This window comes from Rhinatrema bivittatum, chromosome 1 (assembly GCF_901001135.1).
Source record: "Rhinatrema bivittatum chromosome 1, aRhiBiv1.1, whole genome shotgun sequence".
NCBI lineage: Eukaryota > Metazoa > Chordata > Amphibia > Gymnophiona > Rhinatrematidae > Rhinatrema > Rhinatrema bivittatum.
The window spans coordinates 559340372-559366262 of NC_042615.1; the positions used below are offsets into that span (position 1 = coordinate 559340372).

Consider the following 25891-nt stretch of genomic DNA (forward strand, 5'->3'; position numbering starts at 1 on the left):
CCCCTGAACTCAGCCCAAGCGTAACAGAAACGCCCTTTAAAGCTAAATTGGCGCCAAAAATGATATTGATTAGCATAGAGGCGGGGTTCCAAGATTGACAAGGACACCGGGTGGGGTTATCTATTGAAAAAAATGTGCCGTGAAAAACTCAAATTGTTCTCAATACATTCATAAACAGTTGTTCAAACCTAGGGTTTTTTAACCAATAAAGAATTAGAGTTTTTAAGGGTTGACCACCCTAGGATGCCTACCCTATATATTTTGCCGAAAATACATAAGTCCCTTACTGACCCGCCAGGAAGACCAATTGTGTCGGCTATAGGGTCATTATTGGAACCCTTATCCACATTTATAGATGCCTTTCTCAAACCCCAGATTATTCATATGCCTTCTTACATAAGAGATTCATCGCATTTTATCACGATTTTAGAAAACATATCAGTTTCTGGAGAAGAAGTAATTCTTGTGACAATGGATATAGAATCCCTATATACAAATATTCCGCAGACAGACGCATTAGACATTATCCAAAAGATAATGATTGAGAGAAAGATACACAAGCGTATTCCAAATGATTTTTTAATTGATCTGGCTGAAATAGCTCTCAAAAAACATTTTTTTAAGTTCAATAAGAACATTTATCAGCAGATCAAAGGAGTAGCGATGGGGTCCACAATGGCCCCATCCATAGCTAATTTATATGTGGCCATGTTTGAACAGACGTTTTTAGAAAATCATGATTTTATGGGGAATGTGTTTTTATGGAAGAGATATATCGATGACATTTTTATGCTTTGGAAAGGAGATAGTGAATCCCTTTTAAGTTTTTATACATGGTTGAACATTTTAGATCCCAATCTGAAATTTACTATTAGTTATGATAAACGAAGTATTTCTTTTTTAGACATTCAGATAACATTGCAAGATGGGATTTTTAGTACTGATATTTTTAGGAAGCCGACAGATACGAACAAACTTTTGCATTTTAATAGTTGCCATAATAGATCTCTGTTAAAGAACCTTCCATATTCTCAATTTTTGAGACTACGCAGATTGTGTGCTGACAATATTACTTTTGAAAAACGAGCATCAGAGATCGCCTCAAGATTTAGTAATAGGGACTATCCAGAGAAATTTCTTCAGAAAGGTTATCTGAAGGCACGTAGCCAAGATCGTTCAGAACTGTTAAAGAAAAAAGAGAAGAAATCTATGTCACGCATTGTCTGTCCAATGACTTACACCACTATGTCCCATAAAATTATCACGATTTTAAGAAAACATTGGCCAATTTTACAGGTTTTAACTGCTTTTAAAGATAAAGATCTATTGATTGCTAATAAAAGAGATAAGAATCTGAAGGATATGCTAGCTCCGTCTGCTCTACCGGTCAAACGAATTAAAGATATTAGACCACCGGGCCATCGCCCTTGTGGGATGTGCTCAGTATGCAATGTGAATATGAAAACATCTGTTTTGAAAATACCAGGTAGAGAAAAGAATTTTAAATTAACTTCATTTACAAATTGCAAGAGTAAAGGAGTAATATACGCTGTATTCTGTCCATGCAATCAGATATATATAGGGAAAACTGTAAGAGCACTGAACAAAAGAATAATTGAGCATAGAAGTAATATCAATCGATTAGTTGCTGCTAAACCTTTAGTTGAACATTCTATTCTGAAAAATCACAGATTCGATGATTATAAATTTTGTGTTGTTCAACAACCTTTACCGAATCAAGGAGGAGGTGATTTTGATCTATTACTGTTACAACTTGAACAAAGATATATTTTTGATTTTAAGACTTTGACACCTGATGGTCTGAACAATGAAACTGATCTGTCTGTTTTTTTATAAAATATTAGTGGTAACATAAATATTGATTTTTATAAAGTTAATGGTCAGCTATATCTAATAATGTATAGATTCCTTGGAATTAGTGTCATTCATAATCACAATGGAATTGGAATACACAGATTTTAATTAATATACATTTTATAATTTTTAATCTGTTTATTTTAATCCAGTGTGATGTTTTTATGTTATATAAAAATTGGTCAGACTCTTTTATAATACCCACTAAAAGGTTTTTTTAGGTAATATCTTTTTTGAGCTTCGCACTTAACATAAGCTATTTAACCCTCATTTCTCCTTTGTGTTTTATATTTATGTACAGATATATGTAATCTAGTAGTATTTGAACGACTGTTTATGAATGTATTGAGAACAATTTGAGTTTTTCACGGCACATTTTTTTCAATAGATAACCCCACCCGGTGTCCTTGTCAATCTTGGAACCCCGCCCCATGCTAATCAATATCATTTTTGGCGCCAATTTAGCTTTAAAGGGCGTTTCGTCCGGCATCTCCGCTCTTTGCTATTTACTGAGAGGAGACGAACCGCGGCGACACACGCGTGTTGGTGAGTTGTTTCATTCACATTTACAGGTATCTACTGCGTTAGGTCCATGCTATTTTATATGTGCAACTTTATTAGTGTTTCTTTGTTTAATATAAGACCAAGTATTCCACGGTACATTATATCTTTTAACAGTTAAACCCCGCCGGGTATGTTCATTATTTTTCTAATTTTGCCCCGATGCTAATTAATAGAATGTGTAGCGCAACTATTAGAGATAAAGTATGTTTAGCTCGGCGTCTCCGCTCTTATCTTTTTACCGTATCTTCACATACACGACTGGTGATTGTTATAATTTATATGTAGAGTCATTCACTGCTTTAGTTTCTGCCAGTATGAATCACTGAGCACATCTTCAGATTGAACAAATTATTTTTCAATAGAAATATCATACATTATAGAGCCATCTCATACTCGGCGTGGATTGGCGCCTAAACATACCTTCTATATTGGGCATTTTTGAAAGCGGAGATTCAGTATTAGGAAAAAAAATAAATCTTAAAAATGTTTTTATTTACATGCATTTATTTATTACTGATGCAAAGTGATTTCTTTTCATTTTCATTTTTTCAATTTTTTCACTTAATGTACATCATTTCCTATTTTGATGATGTTACCTTTTCACAATAGTTTTGAGTGGACAAATTTTGCCACTTGCACTACTGGGGTTATTTCATAGTGATTTGAGTTATACAAGAGAATTCGTTTTTATGTGTAAATTAATTATTGGTTATATTAATTCATCTAACTTATTCTTGTGCACTTCGGGTGTTTTTTGAGAGATGTTAGAGGTTTGTTAGTCGGTTGACTGAAAATATAAAAATATTTTCTCTAAACACTAGTTTTATTTTATTAAATGTTGTAGGGAACACTTGTTTTATTTAACAGAATTAGAGAAAAAATTAAACAATCATTATTTCACACTCAAACTTTATATTCACAACATCCGAATAAGATTGGATACATATTGGGGTAGATTTTCAAAAAACGCGAATAGGCGTACTTTTGCTGGCGCATCAGGCGCCAGCAAAAGTACGCTGGATTTTAGTAGATACGCGCGGAGCCGCGCGTATCCACTAAAATCCTGGATCGGCGCGCGCAAGGCTATGAATTCTGTATAGCCGGTGCGCACCGAGCCGCGCTGCCTACCCCCGTTCCCTCCAAGGCCGCTCCGAAATCGGAGCGGCCTTGGAGGGAATCCTCTAATGCCCTCCCCTCATCTTCCCCTCCCTTCCTCTATCTAACCCACCCGCCCGGCCCTGTCTACACTCCCCCTTACCTTTCTCCGGGGATTTACGCCTCCCGGAGGGAGAAGTAAATCCCCGCGCGCCAGCGGGCCTCTAGCGCGCCGGGCCGCGACCTGGGGGCGGGTACGGAGGGCGCGGCCACGCCCCCGGACCGCCCCGGGCCGTAGCCACGCCCCCGTACCCGCCCCCAAAACGCTGCCGACACGCCCCCGAAACGGTGCGGCGCTCGGCCCCGCCCCCCGACACGCCCCCGACCCGCCCCCCTCCGAAAACCCCGGGACTTACGCGAGTCCCGGGGCTCTGCGCGCGCCGGTAGGCTTATGTAAAATAGGCTCACCGGCGCGCAGGGCCCTGCTCGCCTAAATCCGCCCGGTTTTGGGCGGATTTAGGCGAGCAGGGCTCTGAAAATCCACCCCATTCTGTTTAACAATGATGATACATATCACCTTATACGAAAAAAAAATTTTCAATAGATAACCCCACCCGGTGTCCTTGTCAATCATGGTACCCCGCCCCTAAGCTAATCATTATCACTTTTTGGCGCCAATTCAGCTTTAAAGGGCGTTTCGTCCGGCGTCTCCACTCTTTGCTTTTTACTGAGAGGAGACGAACCGCGGCGACACACGCGTGTTGGTGAGTTTTTTCATTCACATTTACAGATATATACCACGCAAGGTCCATGCTTTTTTATATGTGCAATTTTATTAGTGTTCCTTTGTTTAGTATAAGTCCAAGAATTCCACGGTACATTATATATTTTTCAACAGTTAAACCCCGCCAGGTATGTTCATCATTTTTTCTAATTTTGCCCCGATGCTAATTAATAGAATGTGTAGCGCAACTTTTAGAGGTAAAGGACGTTTAGCTCGGCGTCTCCACTCTTACCTTTTTACTGAGAGGAGATGAACCGTATTTTCACATATATGACTGGTGATTGTTTTGATTTATATGTAGAGTCATTCACTGCTTTAGTTTCTGTCGGTATGAATCACTGAGCACATCTTAAAAATTTTTTTAGAAACAATTTATTTTTCAATAGAAATATCATACAGTATAGAGCCATCCCATACTCGGCGTTGCTAGACCGATATTGGCGTCTAAACATACCTTCTACATTGGGCACTTTTGAAAGCGGAGATTCATTATTAGATAAAAAAATTAAAAAAAAAAAAATTTTTTTATTTACATGCATTTATTTATTACTGATGCAAAGCGATTTGTTTTCAATTTTTTCACTCAATGTACACCATTTCCAATTTTGATGATGTTACCTTTCACAATTTTGAGTGGATAAATTTTGCCACCTGCATCCCCGAGGTTACTTTGTAGCGATTTTAGTTATACAAGAGAATTTGGTTTTATGTGTAAATTAATTATTGGTTATATTAATTTATCTAATTTATCACTTGTGCACTTAGGGTGTTTCTTGAGAGATGTTAGAGGTTTGTTAGTCTAAAAATAAATTTTCTCTAAACACTAGTTTTATTTTATTTTAAAATGTTATAGGGAACACTTGTTTTATTTAACATAATAAGAGAAATAATTAAACAATCATTATTTCACATTCAATCTATAAATTCACAACATCTGAATAAGATTGGATACATATTTTGTCGAACAATGATGATACATATCATCTTATATGAATTTTCCAAAATAATTTTAAAAAACATTTTTTTGAAGGGGGGTTTTTTATGCAATTAATATAAGTGGAGGCAAATCGATCCATTTAATATTATAATTTTTGATATATAGCTGACCATGATCTACTTGTTTTAAATAGATGTAGTTACACATTTGATCTTGTCCGGACCATCACTTGAATACTGCTCTGTGACCAATAAGGTACTTTTCATTTTTACTGTAATTCGTATATAGTTCAAGTTAAATTCCAATATTTCTTAAGCAGTTCATCTCATTCTTTGAAGTTCACATTCCATTGTCAATTTTAGTTGTTATACAGTCTTTACAATTTGTATGTTTTTGAAGAGAGTTCGTGTAAATGTTTGTGAAAGTTTTATTTATATGTTTATGATTATTTATGTTTTTAATTCTTGTGTTTTTAACGTGATTTATTATTTATTAAATATTTATATATGTTTGTTTGTAGCCCCTGAGGCAGCCACCATTGGTGGCGAAACTCGGCCAGAGTCGGGCATGTGTATAAGATTCTGTACGTCTCCTTGATTAAAAATTGAAAAGGACTATTTTGTGGCATCCACTTTTTTGTCTATTCCTCATGGTTTCGCTGGATCGCCTACCCTGCTGTTTTTTGGGCCCATCAATATTTATGCTTAGGCCTTATTTCGGTTACTGACCTTATGGATGCCATCGACAGTGTTGGCGATGCTGTATCTCCAGATCCTTGCAGTCGACGTTTTTTCAGCAGGACTTTTTTTGTAACTCCTGCTGGGGATGATTTTGTGGATGTCAAAGGTGAAGGAAGGAGTTGTAGGTGAAAAAGATTTTCCTTTTTTTTTGCCTAAGTTTCCTTCCCTTCGGAGTCATTTCTTGACATTTTTGGCAGGACGAGATGTCATGTTTCTCGCCTAAACAGACGACACACTCTAGGTGTGGGTCTGTGATTGACATGGTCCGATTACAAATCGGGCATTTTTTAAACCCCGAAGCCATGTCAGTATCGACAGGCGTCGATGAAAAATTTTGTGAGAGAAAATTATTGTTTTTACTCACGTAAAAACACTATCAATTTCTCACCGTCCAGTGAGAAAAGGGAGAGTGAGATCCCTATGGGAGAAAATCCTTGGAAAAAATTGACTTTTTCAGTCAGAAGTGAATAAATGAAACTCACAGGGCTCCTGTCTCCGCGATGCTTACAGCAGCGCGGAAAAACGAAGACTAGAGTAAGACCCCTGTGGCAGAGAATATCATGGCATGCTGGGCATGCTCAGTGGCCTCACAGTGCCAGTCAAAAGTTTCTAGAAACTTTGACAGAAGTTTTCCCGCAATAGGGCTCCGTCAGTGACGTCACCTATATGTGAGGACTAGCATCCTGCTTGTCCTGGGATAAGCACTTTGTCCCTATGCTGTCTCTCTGAATGCACAAAGATTTGTTGCAGAGGCAGTATTGGAAGGCATAAGAGTATAACTCATGGATACAAGCTCCAGGAAGTTTATGTGAAACTGCGCCTGGAACGGAATAGACGCATCTTGGGTTGAGAAGATTTTAGGTCAAACTTACAACTCTGAGGAATTGCGAGCATGAGCAGGATCAGACTAGGTTTTGGTTCTAGATCTGCAATATAGATGAGGGACGAAAGCGGTTGAACAGCTTAGACCCACTATTAATGGAATTTCACTGAATCTAACCCATAGCAGTTTTGGATCTATGAGGAAAATGCATAGTGAAAAAACTCCATAGCCTGACAATGAAGAATTAAAGGGCTGAGGTTATGGAAAAATGCATGCAGGGACATGTAAGAATTTATTAGACTCTGCGCGTATGCTGGACAGGAAGGTCATTGTGACTGTGGTGTCTAGAAGTGTTGTATAAGGGATTTATGGCAGTGACAGTAATCCCAGTTAGTAAATGTATAGCGAGTCATGAAGAAGTTAGAGCTCCTTGCGTGGACTGACTGTGGTTATGCAGCTGTCCATGCAAGGAAAAGCGTGAATGATGTTGCACTCCGCAGAGAAGCAGCATTCAACGATAGTGATTTAATGAATACCCCAGTTGCCGAAGCTGGTGCAACTGGCAGAGCTTGGGATTGTAATATTGTTGACTCACCATGAAGCACATAGAAAGATTAGAGGTAATGTACTTACTATGATATGGAAGCATGGTGTAAAGAGATACCATTTTACCTGTGCCTTCTGAAGAAAGTTGGTATTTCTGAGTTCCAGGATGGGCGGAGTCTAACTACTTTCTGTTGAAAGAAAGAGTAGTGTAATTAAAACTCCCCAACCCCCCCTTCCCCCCTCTGCGCTTTGTAGCATCTGGGGGAGTGTACCGGGAACCTTGGTACAAGGTGGGGTGGTCGCTCTGATATCCGGCCAGTTGGGAGACCAGGAGGTGTCCAACTGGAGGGGCTGATGTAATCTGGATATCATGTAACCTCCCATGGCAGCGTGAGCGGTAAAGTCTTACCCGCATTTCTGTGTGCTGCACAAGGAGACATCGAGACCTGTCATCAGGCTTCGAGGTGGACTTGCACTTGAGGCAGTATTTGAAGGATCTCGTGTTTAACAGATCAACGAATGCACCTGGAACTTTGGTTCTGAAGCAGGAACCAGAAGCCAGAGCATTAATCAGTACAGAGCCTCGTTGCTGAAGAAGGGAAGATGCCCTGATGCAATCCCAAAGAAATGATAGAGAGGTTCTCTTGGTATTGTGGCTGACATAGCTGGCATAGCGATATGTGACACTAATACAGTTCTTGGAAGGTACATGACCTAGAACTTTTCGAACCATGTGGCCCGAATTAAAGAACAAATCTCAATGGGAATGCCACAAATCTCAATGGGAATGCCACAGATGTGGATCGCCGAAGGACAAGCCAGTGAAGATTGCTGGCTCTGTGGATTCCAGGTGTCATCGAAGGAGTAGACGCCCGTCTCAACTCTTATGCCTGGTATGGTGGCGCAGGTATAGAGGAGACAGGCTGAGCGTGGCTGGTGCAAACAAGGTAGTATTTTGTGGAGGGCCACAATCCCCCACCGATGTTGGTGGAGCACGCCTCGGGAACAGGGGAGCCGATTAATGAGCTCGTGAACCCGGCCCTCGTTGCAGCGGCTCGATGTCTCGTGACGCCAGAGCAGAATTCTTCGGAAGTAGTTCCGGTGTTTCTGGAGCACCAAGGACTGCCAAAACTGTGCGGAACAGTGCCGATGGCAGTGGTGATGTTGCTCGGCCCAAGCATTGTCCAGCATCAAGAAGGATAGCACCGATGTGCTGGATGGCGTCGGTGGCGGATGGTCACCGTGTTGGTGACAATGCATGCCACGGTGCTCGGCCCGGTCTTTCCCCAGCGCCAAGATGGATGCCCTCACTGTCTTGGATGGCGACTGATGATGGACTGTCAGCATGCCTGCACTGCTCCTGGCACTATGTAGTGTCATAGGCTAATACGGGGCTTTAAAAAGAACCCAAAGCATGGAGCACTGTGTTTAGGCAAGTTCATTACGTGGCGGTGCTATGTCGGTATTGACGGTGTTGATGGCGGCCGAAGCAGCCTCAAGGGTATCATCAAAATTATATATGAAAAAACATTGATGACTCGGCGAGAGCAATGATGACAGTGAAGGAGCACTGACAGCATCGGTGTATGTATCTATGGGAACGATGTGGCATCGAATAATCGAAAAACCATCGTTGGTATTGGAAAAAAGATACTGGCAGTGACGGAGCACTGACAGCATCGGCGTATGTATCTATGGGAACGATATGGCATCGAATAATCGAAAAAACCATCGTTGGTATTGGAAAAAAGATACTGGCATTGACGGAGTCGATGACTGCATCGATAGGAACGTCGAAGACACCGATGGAAATGACATGGACGTCGAGCGCATCGATGTATGGAGGCGGGCGCCGACGGCATCGGTGGCATGGCCACGGGCATCGACGGTATGGCCACGGATGTCGACGGTATCGATTGGATCAACTTGGGCACCAATGGCAACCATGGCATGCATGCCACAGACATGGGCATTGATGGCACCGACATGGGCACCGATGGAATCGATGTTGGCATGGATTCCATCAATGGAATTGACATTGGCATCGATGGAATCCACTTTGGCATCGATGCCACCCATGGAATTGGCATTTGCATCAATGCCACCCATGGAATTGGCATTGGCATCGATGCCCATCGATGGAATCGACCTAGGCATCAAATTACATCGATGGAATCGACCTGGCATCGATGCCATCAATGGAAAGGATCTGGCATCGATGCCCATCAATGGAAAGGACCTGGGCATCAATGGCATCCATAAAATAAGGATGGCATCAATGGAAATGACCCTGGCATTGAGGGAAGTGCCTCGGGCAACAGTGGCATTGACCCGGGCATGGATGGCAACGACGAGACAAGGTGTACGTCGATGGCATCCACCCGGGCAATGATGGCACCGATGAAACCCAAGGAAAAATCAGTGCCATGGATGAAAAAACATGGATGGCACTGATAGAAACAATGCAGGGACGATGGCATCAGAGTACCATGGGGGGAGGGGTACCAATGGCATCTAAGAGTCCAAGATGGTCTGAAGGGGGTACCGACGGTAGTGATGGGGGCATCGACTGCGCAAGGGTATCAAGGAAATCGAAGGACCTGAATCAACAGGGGCCCTGGCAGCAACAGAAACCATGGAAGTCCCTGTCCCAGTTGAGTTAATAACCAGGCAGAATGTCACAGAGGGACACTCGCAGGCTATGTGTGGCTAACTGAAAAAATAGGGAGAGGGAAGGCCGTAGTCGGTTGGCAGGCCATAAAGGTGACAGGAACCGACCGAAAAAACAGGGCATAGTACTCACCGAGCATCGAATAAACGAACGCGGAGGGAGACCCGTTCACAGAGCTCCTAACCGCTATGCTTACTGCAGAGCAGAAAAAAGAAGACTGAGGGAGACACCTGTGGCTCACAGGGATAATTGTAGGCTGAGCATGCTCAGTGCACTCAGTGTGCCAGTGTCAGTCAAAGCTTTGTAGAAACTTTGACAGAAAAGTTTTCAGTACAGAGTTCCATCCTGTGATGTCACCCATATGTGAGGACTACCATCCTGCTTGTCCTGTGAGAAACAGGGATACTTGGTGTATCTGCATTGCTGACCAAGAAGGAAGCAGGTACAAACTTAGGCCTGGATTTATCAAAATGTGATAGTAAAAGGGGTGTGGTTTATTGCAATTTGTGCTAATTACCTATGTGAAGAGCTAAGTTAGCACAAATTGTGATAACATTTTCAGACTTTGTGATAAGTGCCAGACCTGTTGCATTTCTTGCATACAACCCCTGGGGATATATGAGAGAGAGAGAGAGAGAAAGAGAGAGAGCACCTGGCTATAATGTCCTCTCCCTAGATAGGTATTTGTATCCCTATGCATGGCCCACCTAGTAACTGGAGGTAAGGTTTAGGTATTAATGTAGGGGGTTAGGGGCCACTTTGACATTCAAAGTGAGACATACGAACAGAACAGTGGTCTCTTGTGAAGATTTGATGACCTTCGGAGTGAGGAAACTCACTCCAAGATGATATTTGTGCAAGGTTCTCTCAGCCTAGCTTGATGAACACTCTATCTGGGTAACATCAAGCTAGGTGAAGAGAACATTGCACAACTCTCATCTTTGGGTGTGTTTCCTCTCTCCGTACGTCATCAAATCTTCACAAGAGACCACTATTCTGTTTGTATGTCTCATTTTGAATGTCAAAATGGCCCCTAACCCCCTACACTAATACCTAAACCTCACCTCGAGTTACTAGGTGGGCCACGCATAGGGATACAAATACCTATCTAGGGAGAGGACATTATGGATAGGTACTCTCTCTTTCTCTCTCTCTCCCCCCTCCCCCAGATGGCTAGGCTGGTGCTCCAGGAGCTTCAAACCTACTAAAACAGGCCTTTCAGGAGACATCACAAAATACACTGACACTGTAACACAAGCTATCACACAGCTTAACACTACTGAAAAAGGTGTAGTTTAAGTCTGCACAATAGCACTTCACAGACTGGCACTCCCACCCTTTTTCAGATTTGCATCGCACCATACAATATGGTGCTATCGCATGCATTAAAGGCACTTTCACATGCGTTAACAGTGCTTTTCGCATGCGATAAGCCCTTAACGCATGCAAAAACACCTTAGCGCATTTTGATAAATGACCCCCTTAGATTGTAAGCCCTCTGGGGATAGGGAAATACCTTCAGTACCTGAATGTAAACCGATGTGATTTCTCAGATCGAATGTCAATATATAAAAATAAATAAATAAATAAAATAATTAGATTTTAAGGTCAACACAGATGATCCAATTGTGCTTGTGATATTGCAACAGATCAATGACTTAAACAGCCTATTACCATAAAACACGCCCCTTTTCCTTTCGCATGAGATATTTAGTGCATTTTGATAAATCCAGGCCTAAGATAGGTTGTAGAGAAAAAACTTGACATGACAGAAGAAAACTAACTGCAATTTTGAAATCAGCATGCTTATTTAAGTCTAAAATAGCTGAAAAATCGAACTCAACAGGAATTATATAAAAAATTGTTCCCCAATGTTATTGTACATAAATAATCATTAATAACTGGCTGATTTGGTTTTAAGAACATTAAAGTATCATTTGTAACTCTAGCTATGTGTTGTCTTTCAACTCACCTAATTGTTTGAAGATAGGTGCTAATTTCTACTAGGCTTACATCTGTTACTTGCAAGCAGGAGCTCAATGTCAGCGATTCCAACTTAGGACACTGCTTCACAATGTTGTGAACAACTCGGTCTTTGACCTACAGTTTATTAATCAAATAAGCAGGAAAATAAATTACCATCTTGTTTATTTGCAACAAACAGTTTACAATGAAAATACAGGGATACAATTCATTTGTATTAGCATGTTATTTAGTATATAATTTTGTCCTTTATGAGAAAAAATTACTGCCATATAGTATGAATTGTTTATAATGATTGTATGTAATTTTGTTTCACTGAGAAAAAAGTTCTTCCCTCATGCTTTACAGTCTCCTCCAAACACACACCTTTTCCTCCTTAGTACTACAGAAATTACAACTTAGACTCCATTATTGTGCTCCAGGCCAGCACATAGCCTGTTAGGGAGTACTGCATATTTTTTGCTAAGAAAAGGTAACACAATGAAGAAATTACAGGTTTGTGGGATGTTAGGTAGCACTCTCACCCCCTTTAACAGGCTGGCACATTTTACTGCCTTTATACTGCCCTCCCTTTCTCTAAGCTTCAAGGTCACAAAGAAGATAAATACTTAGCACTTAATTAAAATCATAAGACCGCTACTTACTTAAAGCCAGCTAGCATATTAAGAGTTACTTATCACAGCACAAGTCATTTCAGCAAAAAGCTGAGCGCTGAAGCATCTGGCAACTGCCCAGGACAGAATGTGTTAGGTTTAGGGAAAGTACAAAGCTAGTAATCACTATAATGGTGAAGCAATAGACAAGGACAAAGAAGTCCACCATCTTAGAGAACATATGCAGTAAGTTTTTCTTATCAGTAGCTTGGCAAAATTTCAGGAAAACTACATAAAGAAATCCAAATAGAGCATGTCCTATTCTAAAGACACATATAACCCAACACATCCTATAATTCAGATTCCTGCTTGGAAGCTGACAGATAGCACAATAAATCTCATACCAATAAGGGATCTTCAGCGCTGACGTGTTTCCAATCAAGAACTCCGCTGATTCACTAGTTGGGAGGAGCCAGGAGACACTCTTTACCAGAAAATGTGACAGCTTCGACTAGGCTTTTGTATATAATTATTCCCTATTAGCTAGGGAAATTGCTCTTGCTTATTTTGCTGATAGATTGTATATATTCTGTTTTGTTATTTGTCTCAGTACCTGTTTTTTGTACATATATTATACAAAAATATATCGTTACATTGTTTCACAAAAGACATAGTGAGTGTTGTTATTTCTCCTTAGTTTGTTTGCATAATACAGACTACAAAGCAAATACCACATTCCCAAAGAACCCACTATTACATCATTGTATTTTAAAACAGTATTTTAAGAGAGTTTTGTATTATGTTATTTTTTCTATACATTTTCATTTCAAGTTTGTTATCCCTTACAAGCATTTCCATCAGTATCAAATCAAATTTGAATTTGTAATCATTTTCAACAGCTCAAGATGGAACATAAGAACATGCCATACTGGGTCAGACCAAGGGTCCATCAGCCCAGCATCCTGTTTCCAACAGTGGCCAATCCAGGCCATAAGAAACCTGGCAAGTACCCAAAAACTAAGGGGTAGATTTTCAAACCACGGCGCGTTCGTGTACTTTTGCTGGCGCATCAGGCGCAAGCAAAGTACGCGGGATTTTAGTAGAACCGCGTAGTCGCGCGTATCCGCTAAAATCCTGGATCGGCGCGCGCAAGGCTATCGTATTACGTATAGCCGGCGCGCGCCGAGCCGCGCAGCCTAACACCCCGTTCCCTCCAGGCCGCTCCGAAATCGGAGCGGCCTTGGAGGGAATCCTCTAACGCCTCCCCTCACCTTCCCCTCCCCTTCCTCTACCTAACCCACCCCCCCCGGCCCTGTCTAAACCCCCCCCTTACCTTTGTCGGGGGGATTTATGCCTCCCGGAGGGAGACGTAAATCCCCGCGCGCCAGCGAGCCCCTAGCACGCCGGGACGCGACCTGGGGGCGGGTACGGAGGGAGTGGCCACGCCCCCGGACCGCCCCAGGCCGTAACCACGCCCCTGGGCCCCGCCCCCAAAACGCTGCCGACACGCCCCGAAAACGGCACGGTGCTCTGGCCCACCCCCCGCCACGCCCCCCCCCGAAAACCCCGGGACTCGCGTAAGTCCCGGGGCTCTGTGCGCGCCGGTAGGCCTATGTAAAATAGGCTCACCGGCGCACAGGGCCCTGCTCGCCTAAATCCGCCCGGTTTTGGGCGGATTTAGGCGAGCAGGGCTCTTAAAATCCGCCCCTCAGTGAACTTAATAGCAGGTAATGGACTTTTCCTCCAAGAACTTATCCAATCCTTTTTTAAACACAGCTATACTAACTGCACTAACCACATCCTCTGGCAACAAATTCCAGTGTTTAATTGTGCGTTGAGTAAAAAAAGAACTTTCTCCAATTCGTTTTAAATGTGCCACATGCTAACTTCATGGATTGCCCCCTAGTCTTTCTATTATCCGAAAGAGTAAATAACCGATTCTAGACCGTTCTACCCGTTCTAGTCCTCTCATGATTTTAAGCATCTCTATCATATCCCCCCTCAGCTGTCTCTTCTCCAAGCTGAAAAGTCCTAACCTCTTTAGTCTTTCCTCATAGGGGAGCTGTTCTATTCCCCTTATCATTTTGGTAGCCCTTCTCTGTACCTTCTCCATCGCAATTATATCTTTTTTGAGATGCGGCGACCAGAATTGTTCACAGTATTCAAGGTGCGGTCTCACCATGGAGCGATACAGAGGCATTATGATATTTTCTGTTTTATTCACCATGCCCTTTCTAATAATTCCCAACATTCTGTTTGCTTTTTTGACTGCCGCAGCACACTGAACCGACGATTTCAATGTGTTATCCACTATGACGCCTAGATCTCTTTCTTGGGTTGTAGCACCTAATATGGAACCCAACATTGTGTAATTATAGCATGGGTTATTTTTCCCTATATGCATCACCTTGCACTTATCCACATTAAATTTCATCTGCCATTTGGATGCCCAATTTTCCAGTCTCACAAGGTCTTCCTGCAAATTATCACAATCTGCTTGTGATTTAACTACTCTGAACAATTTTGTGTCATCTGCAAAATTGATTATCTCACTCGTCGTATTTCTTTCCAGATCATTTATAAATATATTGAAAAGTAAGGGTCCCAATACAGATCCCTGAGGCACTCCACTGGCCACTCCCTTCCACTGAGAAAAATGTCCATTTAATCCTACTCTCTGTTTCCTGTCTTTTAGCCAGTTTGCAATCCACGAAAGGACATCGCCACCTATTCCATGACTTTTTACTTTTCCTAGAACAGTTAATTACAATATAAAACATATATTCTTATTAAGCCAGCCCAGTGGTTGAAGTGGTAAGTGCAGAGCACTGTCATGCCCAAGGTTTCAGGATCAAATCTATTTAAAACAAAAGATTCTGCCTGATATGTTACAGAATTAACAACATAAATGTAGCATACACTAAAATTAGACATATTTTTCTATCAGTTATATGTATATGGAATTGCTTGCACTAATTCTAAAACAAGACGAGTTGGAAGCATAAAGAGGCAATTACATAATCAATATAAATAATCTTTATTGCAATGATTTATTATGTATTTTTATCCCCAATTTAAAGTGTATAAAATGTAACAAGTTGCTGGGAGTCCAAACATTTCACTTGTCTCTGGGGCTTTTTAAAAATGGTTGAGCAGATGATATAATGAAACAGACTCAGCAAGTGATTTTTACTGGACAGAGAGAACTTTCACCGTCTGTGGATGAACAGACTTCCCTCCATGTGATCCATTGGATCTTTACTTTAAATTCCATGGATCCATTTGGTCTTAATGAGAAGATCAATTGGTACTCCTTAATTTGAAGATTTTCTATTACTGTTGTACTTGTTGGGACTGTTGAGACATGTTATAACCAGATGATTGTTGGGTTCTTCATTTTTGGATAGGCATTTGGACATGGGAGAGGGTATATATATGAATTATCTATCCCCTATGAGGGGTGTTGTTTAAAAAGCTTAGGTTAATGGAGAAATGATCTGTTTATTTCTCTATTCCGACTTGAAGTGTGGTCTCGATATGCAGGACATAGTATGAAATTGTCTCTTTGGAGTGTTGCCAGTCTTTGATGACCTAGTGGAAGACTAAGTATGGGATATATTTGCAAGGCTGGACGTTGTAGAAGACTTCTGTGAGAGTGTAATATTGCCCGGAGGGACGACCTGGTAGGAACCGAGTAGATTGTCGTAAATTTCCGGTTCCAAGGGTTTAAAGAGTTCCGGTTTGTCACCATGGTTTTCAAGTAAGGCGAGTCTAAATGCAGACCGCGAAAATAGTTATGGACTTAAGAAGAGCCGTCGATCAATAAGTGGATGAATTTGGATGGATTTTTGCTGGACGTCACAGAGAAGCAGTTTCGAAGGAGTGATTCCCCTGAGGCAGGATCTTTTGTGGTCCGAAACGCGATCGTGTCGGGACTGAGTTTGAGACGCCAATTGTGATGAGAGATGCCAATTGCGATGAGTATCATCTCTTAAATTATTGTGACTGTGACTGCCATTACAAAGCCCTAAAATAAGAGATGCATTAGTAATATGCAAATTTTATTTAAAAGAAAAACTATAGAAAAAAGATGATACAAATAAAGTAAAGTGACCCGATACCATAAGAAGAGTCTGTCACATTCTATTGACTCTATGAGTAAGGGTCCTAAAAAAATGTGGCATTTTTAAAAAAAAATTTTTGCACTCTGAAGTTGATGGCTTAATAATGTATGTTTTGAAACAGATACCAGTTTAACCATACATTGTGATATATTGGTTCTCATATCATTGACAGTCCATAGGCACATCCATCTCAGATGAACCCAAATCCTGGAATAAGGAGCTTAGTCTGCACTGTGAATTGCTGGTTCTAATAATGCTAACTTAGTAGAGGAGTAGCCTAGCATTTAAAGAAGCAGAGAAGCCCAGAGTTCCAAAATCTGCAGATACTCCTTGTAACTTTGGGTAAGTCATTTCACCTTCCATTACCATCAGGTTCAAAACAGCGAGCCTAACTTTCATACCTATCAATGTGGCCCAATATATATATGCATTTGATACAGTATTTTAGAATCTAACCAGATTTTAAAACACTTATTTCTGCCCCCAAAGTAGTCACAAAATTTTGTGTATACTCGGGATCTGTAGTACACATGTACTCTTTCTCGTGTGCACTCACATTTCCAGTTATGCAGGGGTGGGCTCATTCCAAAATGGCTCCCCCTAGCACAAAAGTCCAAATTTTTGAGCTAGGACAATGGACCAGACTGGCATCCTTCATTCTGGACAGTGAGTACCTTTTGTCCCCATCAGGGAGCTCTGACACAATGCCTGGTGTTAAGGCCGCTGGCCGTGGCAAGCCGCGACTGGGGCTGACTGTCATGGCCGCCGGCTGTGGCGGTCCGCGGACAGGACCAGGTACTCACCCGTGGCGTCGGGTGGGCCCGGAGGCTCCTGCAGGAGCAGGGAGCCTCCTCCAGTGTTCTTCCCGCAGCCTTGGCCACTGCCTAGGCCAGTCGCGGAACCCAGCGGGGCTGCGTTGACTCCTCTCCCTTCCTGGCTGCCTGAAAGCCACGCACGCGGCTGAAGATAAGATTTAAAGGGGCCAAGACAGGAAATGGTTGTGGCTCCCTTCTGAGACTCCTCCCTCATTCTAGGTATTTAAGGCAAGGTCTGCTTCTCAGACCTTGCCTTGGTATTGAGGTTTCTGGTTCCGGATTCTGCGCTGGTGTTTCCTGGTCTCCGTTCCTGGTATTCGTCCCGCTTCTGTTCTCCTTCCTTGTTGGACTGATTCTTGGCTTCTGACCCCTGGACTGGCTGTCGTTCTTCATTCGGCTTGACCTTGGACTGGCTGTGGACCCTTCTCCTGGCTTGCTTCTGGACTGGCTGCGGACCCTTCTCCTGGCTTCGACCCTCGGAACGGCTTTCGACTACTCTTCGGCTTCGACTCCTGGACTGACTCGACCTGCTGGAGGCGCCAGCTGTCTGGAATCAATGACCTGCAAGAGGCACCTGCATCCAGACCAATCTTCAGTCCTGAGGGAGTCTCCTAAGTCCCAGCGGCCGGGTTCCTACAGGCTCCTCCTGGGGGACCCGCGAGCTTCCAGGGTGAAGTCTTGTACTCGACTGGCGAACCTTCAAGCCTTGCCCTCCGACGGTAGGGACCAGAGAGGGTTAACCCCCCCTTTGGCAGTGCTAACCTTACCTCGGAAACAGGGGTCCACTTCCGGATTCGTAACACCTGGCTGGGTGTGTGCTGCAAATATAATCGTTCTCCAGCACCCACTGATTCAAGGGAAAACCTTGCTCAGTGGTCTTTTTTGTACGGTGGCTCTGTTCAAGGATAACCACTTTTAGTTATCCCTCTCATTTGCCCTGTATATTGCTCTTTATTATTCACACTTTATATTCATCTTTTTTTCTTTGTTTTCTTTTTCCTTTTTCCTTTTACTTTTTACTTATAAAATCCCTTCTCCCTGGCTACTTATCTGACCCACTTGTCCGTTTTTATTCTCATATATTTATCAAGGGCTGCCGCCCTCATCGCTTCCTATGGGTTCGGATTCGCCTGCCCGACATTGGCCATGTTTCGGCACTGTGTGCCTGCTTCAGGGCTGCGGGAGAGAAATTACTGTGTCCAGTCCGGGTTCACAGTGTCAACATATTTTTTTTGCGTGCTATGTGTATAATGTGAGCGACGCCTTACATGTGCCGCCCTCACATACGTGCATGGATTACAAAATCAGGCGAGCATGTGTGCGTGGCCCAACACCAGCACGTGCATGTTATAAAACCAGCATGCCCATGTCTAGTTCTGGTAGAATCTCTGCACATGTGTTATTAGTATCTGGGAGTTGGACCATGATGCACCTAATTGCTAGGATTGTGGCTGAATGTCTCAGAGAACTCAGGCCTGGAAAAATGGATGGGATTTAACCCTAACTTTGTGGGTTTAAAGGCTGCTGCTTTAACCACAAGGCTACTTCTCCACAAGGAGTAAGCCTGAGGTATTAAATTGAAGGATGAGCATGTCAGAAATGGGATTTGAACCCATGCCTTCATCAAGATACCAGACCACCCCACACAGGAAGAAGGAACACTTGAGTCTGGCACCTAAGACCACTCAGCCACTCTAACAACTACCTTTTAAAAATGTGTCTACTTAACTGCTTTTCCCTCCCACCTATCTCTATTTGCACTTCATATTCCAGTATAATCCATATAAGTATGTTGCTTTCACTGCCAACGGTCCATTACCAAAGTTGTTCTTGTATTGCTTAAGAGAAAAAAGCTGCAAGTTTATTGTCATGTGAAATATTACAGCATTTGTTGGCATCCTATGTTCACTAATGATTCCTTTCCCTTTCACTGTTCTGGTTGGATTTATTGCCTACATACACAATACTAGTAAAGGGTTATTTACTGTTTTATTCCGGTGTGATCATTCTACCTGGTTTGTTGAGCCAAAAATGAGATATTATTTAGAAAGGGCACTGGATCAGTGTGATGAAATTCAATATTAAGTCACATTGATAAATATATCTTATGTGATACTCAGATCCTGAACATAGGGGTAATTCATAGTCTGGGAAAGGGTGGGAGGCACACCTTGATGGCTCTAAGGGCCATTGCATCAATGGCGCCAAGGGCCTGTGCATTGATGGTGCTGAGGATGATTGTACCAATGGTGCTGAGGGCTAGTGTGTTGATGGCAGAGTGTGCTTCAATGGTACCTGGTCCTGATGTGTCAACAGTGCTGGGTGTGTTAATGGCATGGAACTCAACCTGTGCTTTGATGGCACTGACTGCACTGCCAGCTTCGATGCATGGCACTTCTTTTTTTTTATGCACTGGAGAGCCCCATGGGGCTTGTGAGGGGCTTAAAAACCTCTGTGCTTGGTACTTCCACACCTTGCTTGACCCTGAAGGGGCGGTGGATCCAGGCATCTGCACTGCTCTATGGGGAGGTTTGCTTGAGGAGCTCCTGTTCAACTCAGCATGAAGGAAGACCAAGGAGGCCTCACTCTGAGAGGAAGAATGACTCTGGTCTGCACAGCTTCTCCATCTTCCAGGACCTAGTTCTCTGAGTTCTCGGAGACATTCAGCCACAATGGTAGCAATTAGGAGCATCATGGTCCAGCTCCCAGATACTGATAACACATGTGCAGAGATCCTTCCAGTTCTCTACCAGAACTAGATTTCTATCAGAAGGAATATTCCATTGGTATGGGAAGGAAATGGAGAAGTAGTAAGTGTGAGTGTGTAGCTCCCCCATGTGGAGTTTAGAATGGTATGCTCTTCAGTTATATAAATCCTTGTCACCATCTTAGGCTGTAGAATCTTTAGTTGACCCTTCCAGGGACAGCATGTCCATGGCTGTTCCATGATTTTATTCATTTTTAAGGAGGAAGGCCTCTGGGGTCTCTTGATTGAGATCTGGGTTCAGAAAGCAAATAGAACATTTTCACTCTTTGGAAAACTGTGTCTGGAACAATGCAGACCATGTTTGGAAACCTGCTAATTCTTGTGCTTCCAAGATAGGAGTTTTTCCCCACCCTCCTCATCTCATATTTTTTGTTTCCCTTTTGTAACATTTATTTTTTCTGTATGACTGAGTATTTATTTATTTATTTTTGGTTTTTATATACCGGAAGTTCCTGTATACAATACATATCACTCCGGTTCACATTTAACAGAAATAACTATCGCCGGGGAGGCGGTTTACATGGAACATATCGAATATAATGAACGGATAATAATCAAGGTAAAATCTATTATGAAACAGCTAAGATCAACTTAGAGAACAACTTAGAAAACAACTTGAAACATATAACTGACACAATATGAACATTACAATAATGCTGTAAGACAAGGCTGAAAGTTTGTTCTTCTTGCTTTTAGCTCTCTGGGAAAGCTTGATGAAAAAGCCAGAGTACTCACCCAGAGGCTCAGTATATGTAAACTAAAGGTGTGGTGTTTCTCAGTCAAAGAACACAGGTGAGTTATAAAGAGTTCTGAAGAGGAGTGGGATTCTCAACCATTCCTGGATGAAGGAGTGCAGGACAGAGAAAAGTGCTTGGACCTAGTAGGGAGGTACACTATCATCTCAAGGAGATTCAAGGAAAAGAGGCATATAAAAGTGCTTATCAAGTACTGTGAATAAGAGGAAGAAACTACAGGAGAGTAGGAGTGACTGGGATTTTTCTGTATGGACTTTGACAAAAACTGGACCATGAGAACTATCCCCTATTAATTGAGAGGGAGCTTACAAACTGGCCCATAATTGATAGGAGAGGAAGAGAAATTGGACTTATCATTTGGAATTAAATTGAACCATTCAAATAATTTACTAAAAAAAAGGAAGATCGCAAATCTACTTAAAGACTTTAAAGTGTAACATCATATTCTCTGAAACAACTAAAGCTGTAAGTAATTTTTATCAATCTCACAATTCATCAGTAAAGGTTATGTTGGAAACCATCTAATACTTCAAGAATGTTTATTGCTGCTGTGATTATCAGTGCTGTTTATACTTTATTTTAGTTTTAATGTTTTTTTTTTTGCAAATGCAAAGCCCAAACATTTAGCCCAACTGAGGTGCAGGAACTCTTATGCATCTCAGGTGGTAATACAGATACATAACAGCAATATTACAGTTTGTTGACTTATCCAACGTTCCTCATCCCTCCACCCCCCCCCCCCCAAAGTTGTGAGGATTGAATATTGTAGTCCCTTGCTGCTGCTGCTGCTGACAAAAAGAACCAAGTTGCGTGAGTCCACAGTGATCAGTTGTTGAGGATCAGGCTCCTGGAACACGGAGGCAGAGCTTGTATATAACTGTCCCAAATTCGCAGGAATTTCTGTCGATGAAGCGGGGATATCTTTGATGCCAGATTCTCCATTTGTAATAGACGGTGTAGAGCATTATGCCACATCCAAAAGGTCGGAGTGTCACCACCCCTCCATAACAACAAAATAATTCATTTCCCCACTATGCATGCTTTTTGAACAAAAAGCGGTTCTCCGAGCCCCTGATTAACGATGGAGAGATGGAACCAAAAAGAAATAAGTGCAGTGTGACAGGGATAGAAATATTCAAAATATCTTCCAGATAGTAGGCAATCCGGGTCCAGAACCGCCGGATTGGAGGACAAGTCCAAAAGTCGTGAGACAGAGTAGCAAGTGGCTGATTACATCGTTCACATGCCCCTGTCTCTCGAGCGGAAACCTTAGCCATAATTTGGGGTGAAAGGTAGGCTCTCCAAAGAAATTTAACCTGTGTCTCTCTATATGACATGTTACTGGAGAGCTTCGAGATTTGTTTGAAGCAAGATTTAAGTAAAGATGGTGTAACTGAAAATATTCCATCTCTGTTCCATCTCTCTGCCATTTGTTCCTAAGTCGGTCCACCATCCCGCCCCCGTAAGGCCTTGTGAGCTGCAGACAAGGAAAAAGGTTGGGGCTGAGCTAAGGAGAACACATCATGCAGAGCTTGAAAAAGTTTGGGAGGGTTTTAGAGTCAGCGGGTAGGGAGGCAATATAGTGCCGTAGTTGTAAGTAAGCATAAACATGGGTTTCCTTCAGTCCATACTGTTCTTTCAATTGCAGAAAGGAGAAAAGAGCGCCATTTTCATCAAGAACATGGCCTAGTTGCGTGGCCCCCCTGATCAGCCCAATACCCAAACATAGCGGACTGGGAGCTGGGTGTAAAGTGCAGGTTCCCTTGTAGGGGAAGAAAGTGAGCACATATTGGCAGAGTACCTAAAATCTTGTTGAGTCTGCGCCAAGCACAGCAGATCGGCTCCAAAAGGGGATTATGTCTAAGGGTCTCAGGGAGATCCCGCATGGGCGACTGAAAGCACAAACCGTAATTGTACTGGAGCTACCAGCACCCTCTCGGCATCCAGATCTATATAAGTCGAAGAATCTAATATCCAGTCGCGGACTAAATGCATGTTGCCTGCCAAACTGCAGAGGGAAAGGTCCAGCACACCGATCCCCCCCCCCCCCCCCAGACCCCATCAATACCTTAGGTGCACCAGAGAAATACATTTATTTATTATTTATTTAAAATAATTTATATACCGGAGGTTCCTGTATAATATACATATCACCCCGGTTCACAAAGAACAGTAACTATCGCTACAAATAGCGGTTTACATAGAACAGAATAAAAGAAGTTTTACATTGAACAAAAACTAAGTAACAAGTTTTTACATTGAAGTCAGCATGTGTAAATTTCTGATTAACAAAGGAAGAAAAAAAAAAATAGATCTGAATAACTCGTTGTGGGCTTGAAAAGACTTTTCTTCGTGTTCTTGGCTCTAGGGGAAAGCTTGTTTGAAAAGCCAAGTCTTAAGTTTCCCTTTAAATGTAGAGTGGCATGGTTCCCATGGCTTCTTACCTCCCCAAAGAAACTAACGTAGGGCTTTATTGACTTCCAGGAGATCCCGCCTCTTAAGGTGAAGGGGCAGGTTCTGAAGCACATAAAGCCACTGTGGGAGTAGCACCATTTTGAAGAGGCTGACCGACCCCCGAGTGAAAGTGGTAGGGATTGCCTGGGATCTTTGCACCAGAGGGGGAATTTTCAGAGAGTATATAGTAGTGGGGTCATTAGAAAGATATATACCCAGGTATCTGATTTTACCCTCTGCCCATCAGAAGGGAAAGGATCCCGGCCACTGCTCCCTAAGAGCGGCAGGATAGCAAAGTGCCTCCGACTTTTCCCAATTTATCTGCAGCCCGGAAAAGGCGTCATAATTCTGGAAAGTTTGGAGTAGCACCGGCAGGGAGTTGTGAGGATCTGTGATGAACACCAATATATTGTCCGCGAATGATATGTTATTTTAAATTGAGATTTGACTTAAAGCCATGCACAGGGCCTAGAAGAGAATTCTTCCCCCCACTCAGGGAATCATGGACGCTTAGATAATATAATAGCTTTGGAAGACAGACTCTAAGAGACCTGTGTTTGAGGTGTAGTTCCTGGGGCCTATGTCTGGGACTATCAGCACAAGGATTACACATGTCATGACCAACAGTAATGGACATCGCCCTACCACACACGTAGTCTTTGAAGCCATTGGGTGTGGTCTTCATCAAACTGGACTTTGTTTTAAAAAATTTTTTTAATTGAAATTGAAAAGTGCTGTTCAGAGGCTGCTGAGGCAGCAAGGCAACTCAGATAACTGAATTAAAAGAAAGACTAAAGATACCAAAACTTAGACATGAAAAAGGGTTCATGTTCGTGCAGAAGCTAGGACAAAAAAAAAAACTGAGGGGCTCTTGAGATTCACGTGCATGCTCAGTAGATTCAAAGTTCTAGTAGAATAGGGTCTGTTCAATTTCATCAGATGATGTCACCTACATATGATGCCTAGTTCAGCCCTGTTTGTCAATGGAGAAAAACAGGTTGCCTCCACTGGTTTCTGCACCAGAGAGCAAAGAAAAAAAAAAAAAAGGCTGAGAAAAAAGGGCATGCACTGACTGTCTCACCCATTATACCACTAGATGTCACTGCTGACATCAAAGCTTAAAAGCACAAACCGCACTGAGCTGTTAAAAACAAATACAACCCAGGTTAAGCATGGAGCATTTGGAATCAGCATCATGTATTAATTACAAAATTTGGACTTTGTTGATAGAGAATGTAATAAAATGGAACTAAATAAATAAGATGGAAACTGTTTTAGAAAGCAAGCAAATTGCAAAGTGCTCTTCTTTTTTTAAACTCTTTACCTAATAATTTCAAGATATACAATCAAGATGAATTTGTATTATAGGAAAACACAGTAATCCATCACATTATGATCATAAGTATATTTTTAATAAAGCAAAAAAAGGAAACAGGATTCTGTTTCTAGACCACATTTAGGGAAGAAAGTTACATGACACATAATAAGGGAAAAAGCAAGCCAATTTAATTAATTTATCCTCATAAACTAACTTTGACAAGTTGGAGGCAATCTATTCTGGAGAAATCCCTCAAATTAACTTGGGTCAAAAAAACAAATATCTGACTCCTTGATACCTAATAATACATTTATATGGAAATCTTAGTTGAAAAGAGGCTCCCAAAACCAAAACTCTACCTCCGTTAAGCAGGAACCATTTTTTATGTTGTTGGGTTTCTTTAACAGCGTCCGGAAACAAAGTATTTTATACCCCCCCAAATGTATTTCTGTTAGTGTTCGTGGTAGTTGTAGGTGGATCCTTGGGCCGATAGCAGATGACCACGCCCCGGGGGGAAGATCCCGAGAGGGACCACCGGTCAGACTCAGAGCATGGAGACAGACACACACTAGTTCTTTTATTAAACAGTATATTGAACCACCAGAGATGGCAGTAGTGAGCTGGAAGTGCCCGGCTGGGCTGTAGTCCCTCAGATACTGGAACAGCGATCCTGGATAATTGAGCTGTAGATAAACTGAATATAGTGAGTAGACAGGGTATGCAGAGTTTAGGAACAGAACCTCGATGGTAACATTCACACAATAGTTTCTTAGAAGCAGCCCAGGAGCTGGAATGAAGTAGGTCCACAAGGAGCAAGAACCTGGTTCCAGGGAACGCTCTGAGAGAGAGATGGTAACTCACTGGTGTTGTAGACAGCGAAGACTTCCTGGCAGAAGTGGTATTCAGTAGCAAGTCCGGGAACGAGGGCCCTCGAGGAGCGAGTACTGGTTCCAGACTGCGATCTGAAAAGCAAAGAGAAAGCGAGGCCCCCGAGGAGCGGGTACCCCCGGTAAGTTCGAGGAGGCAGAGTAGCAAGGTATGCGGAGA

The 25891-nt window shown here is 42.3% G+C and overlaps 1 protein-coding gene across 2 annotated transcripts in view; it reads right to left on the bottom strand.

Annotated features, from left to right (window-relative positions):
• The window catches only part of LOC115099247, a 503007-nt gene that overhangs the window by 94399 nt on the left and 382717 nt on the right, over window positions 1-25891 (bottom strand). For both annotated transcript variants that reach the window (XM_029616734.1, XM_029616743.1), the window contains one exon: window positions 12008-12135. The gene's annotated coding sequence lies outside the window, so the exon portion shown is untranslated. The remainder of the gene's footprint in view (window positions 1-12007; window positions 12136-25891) is intronic.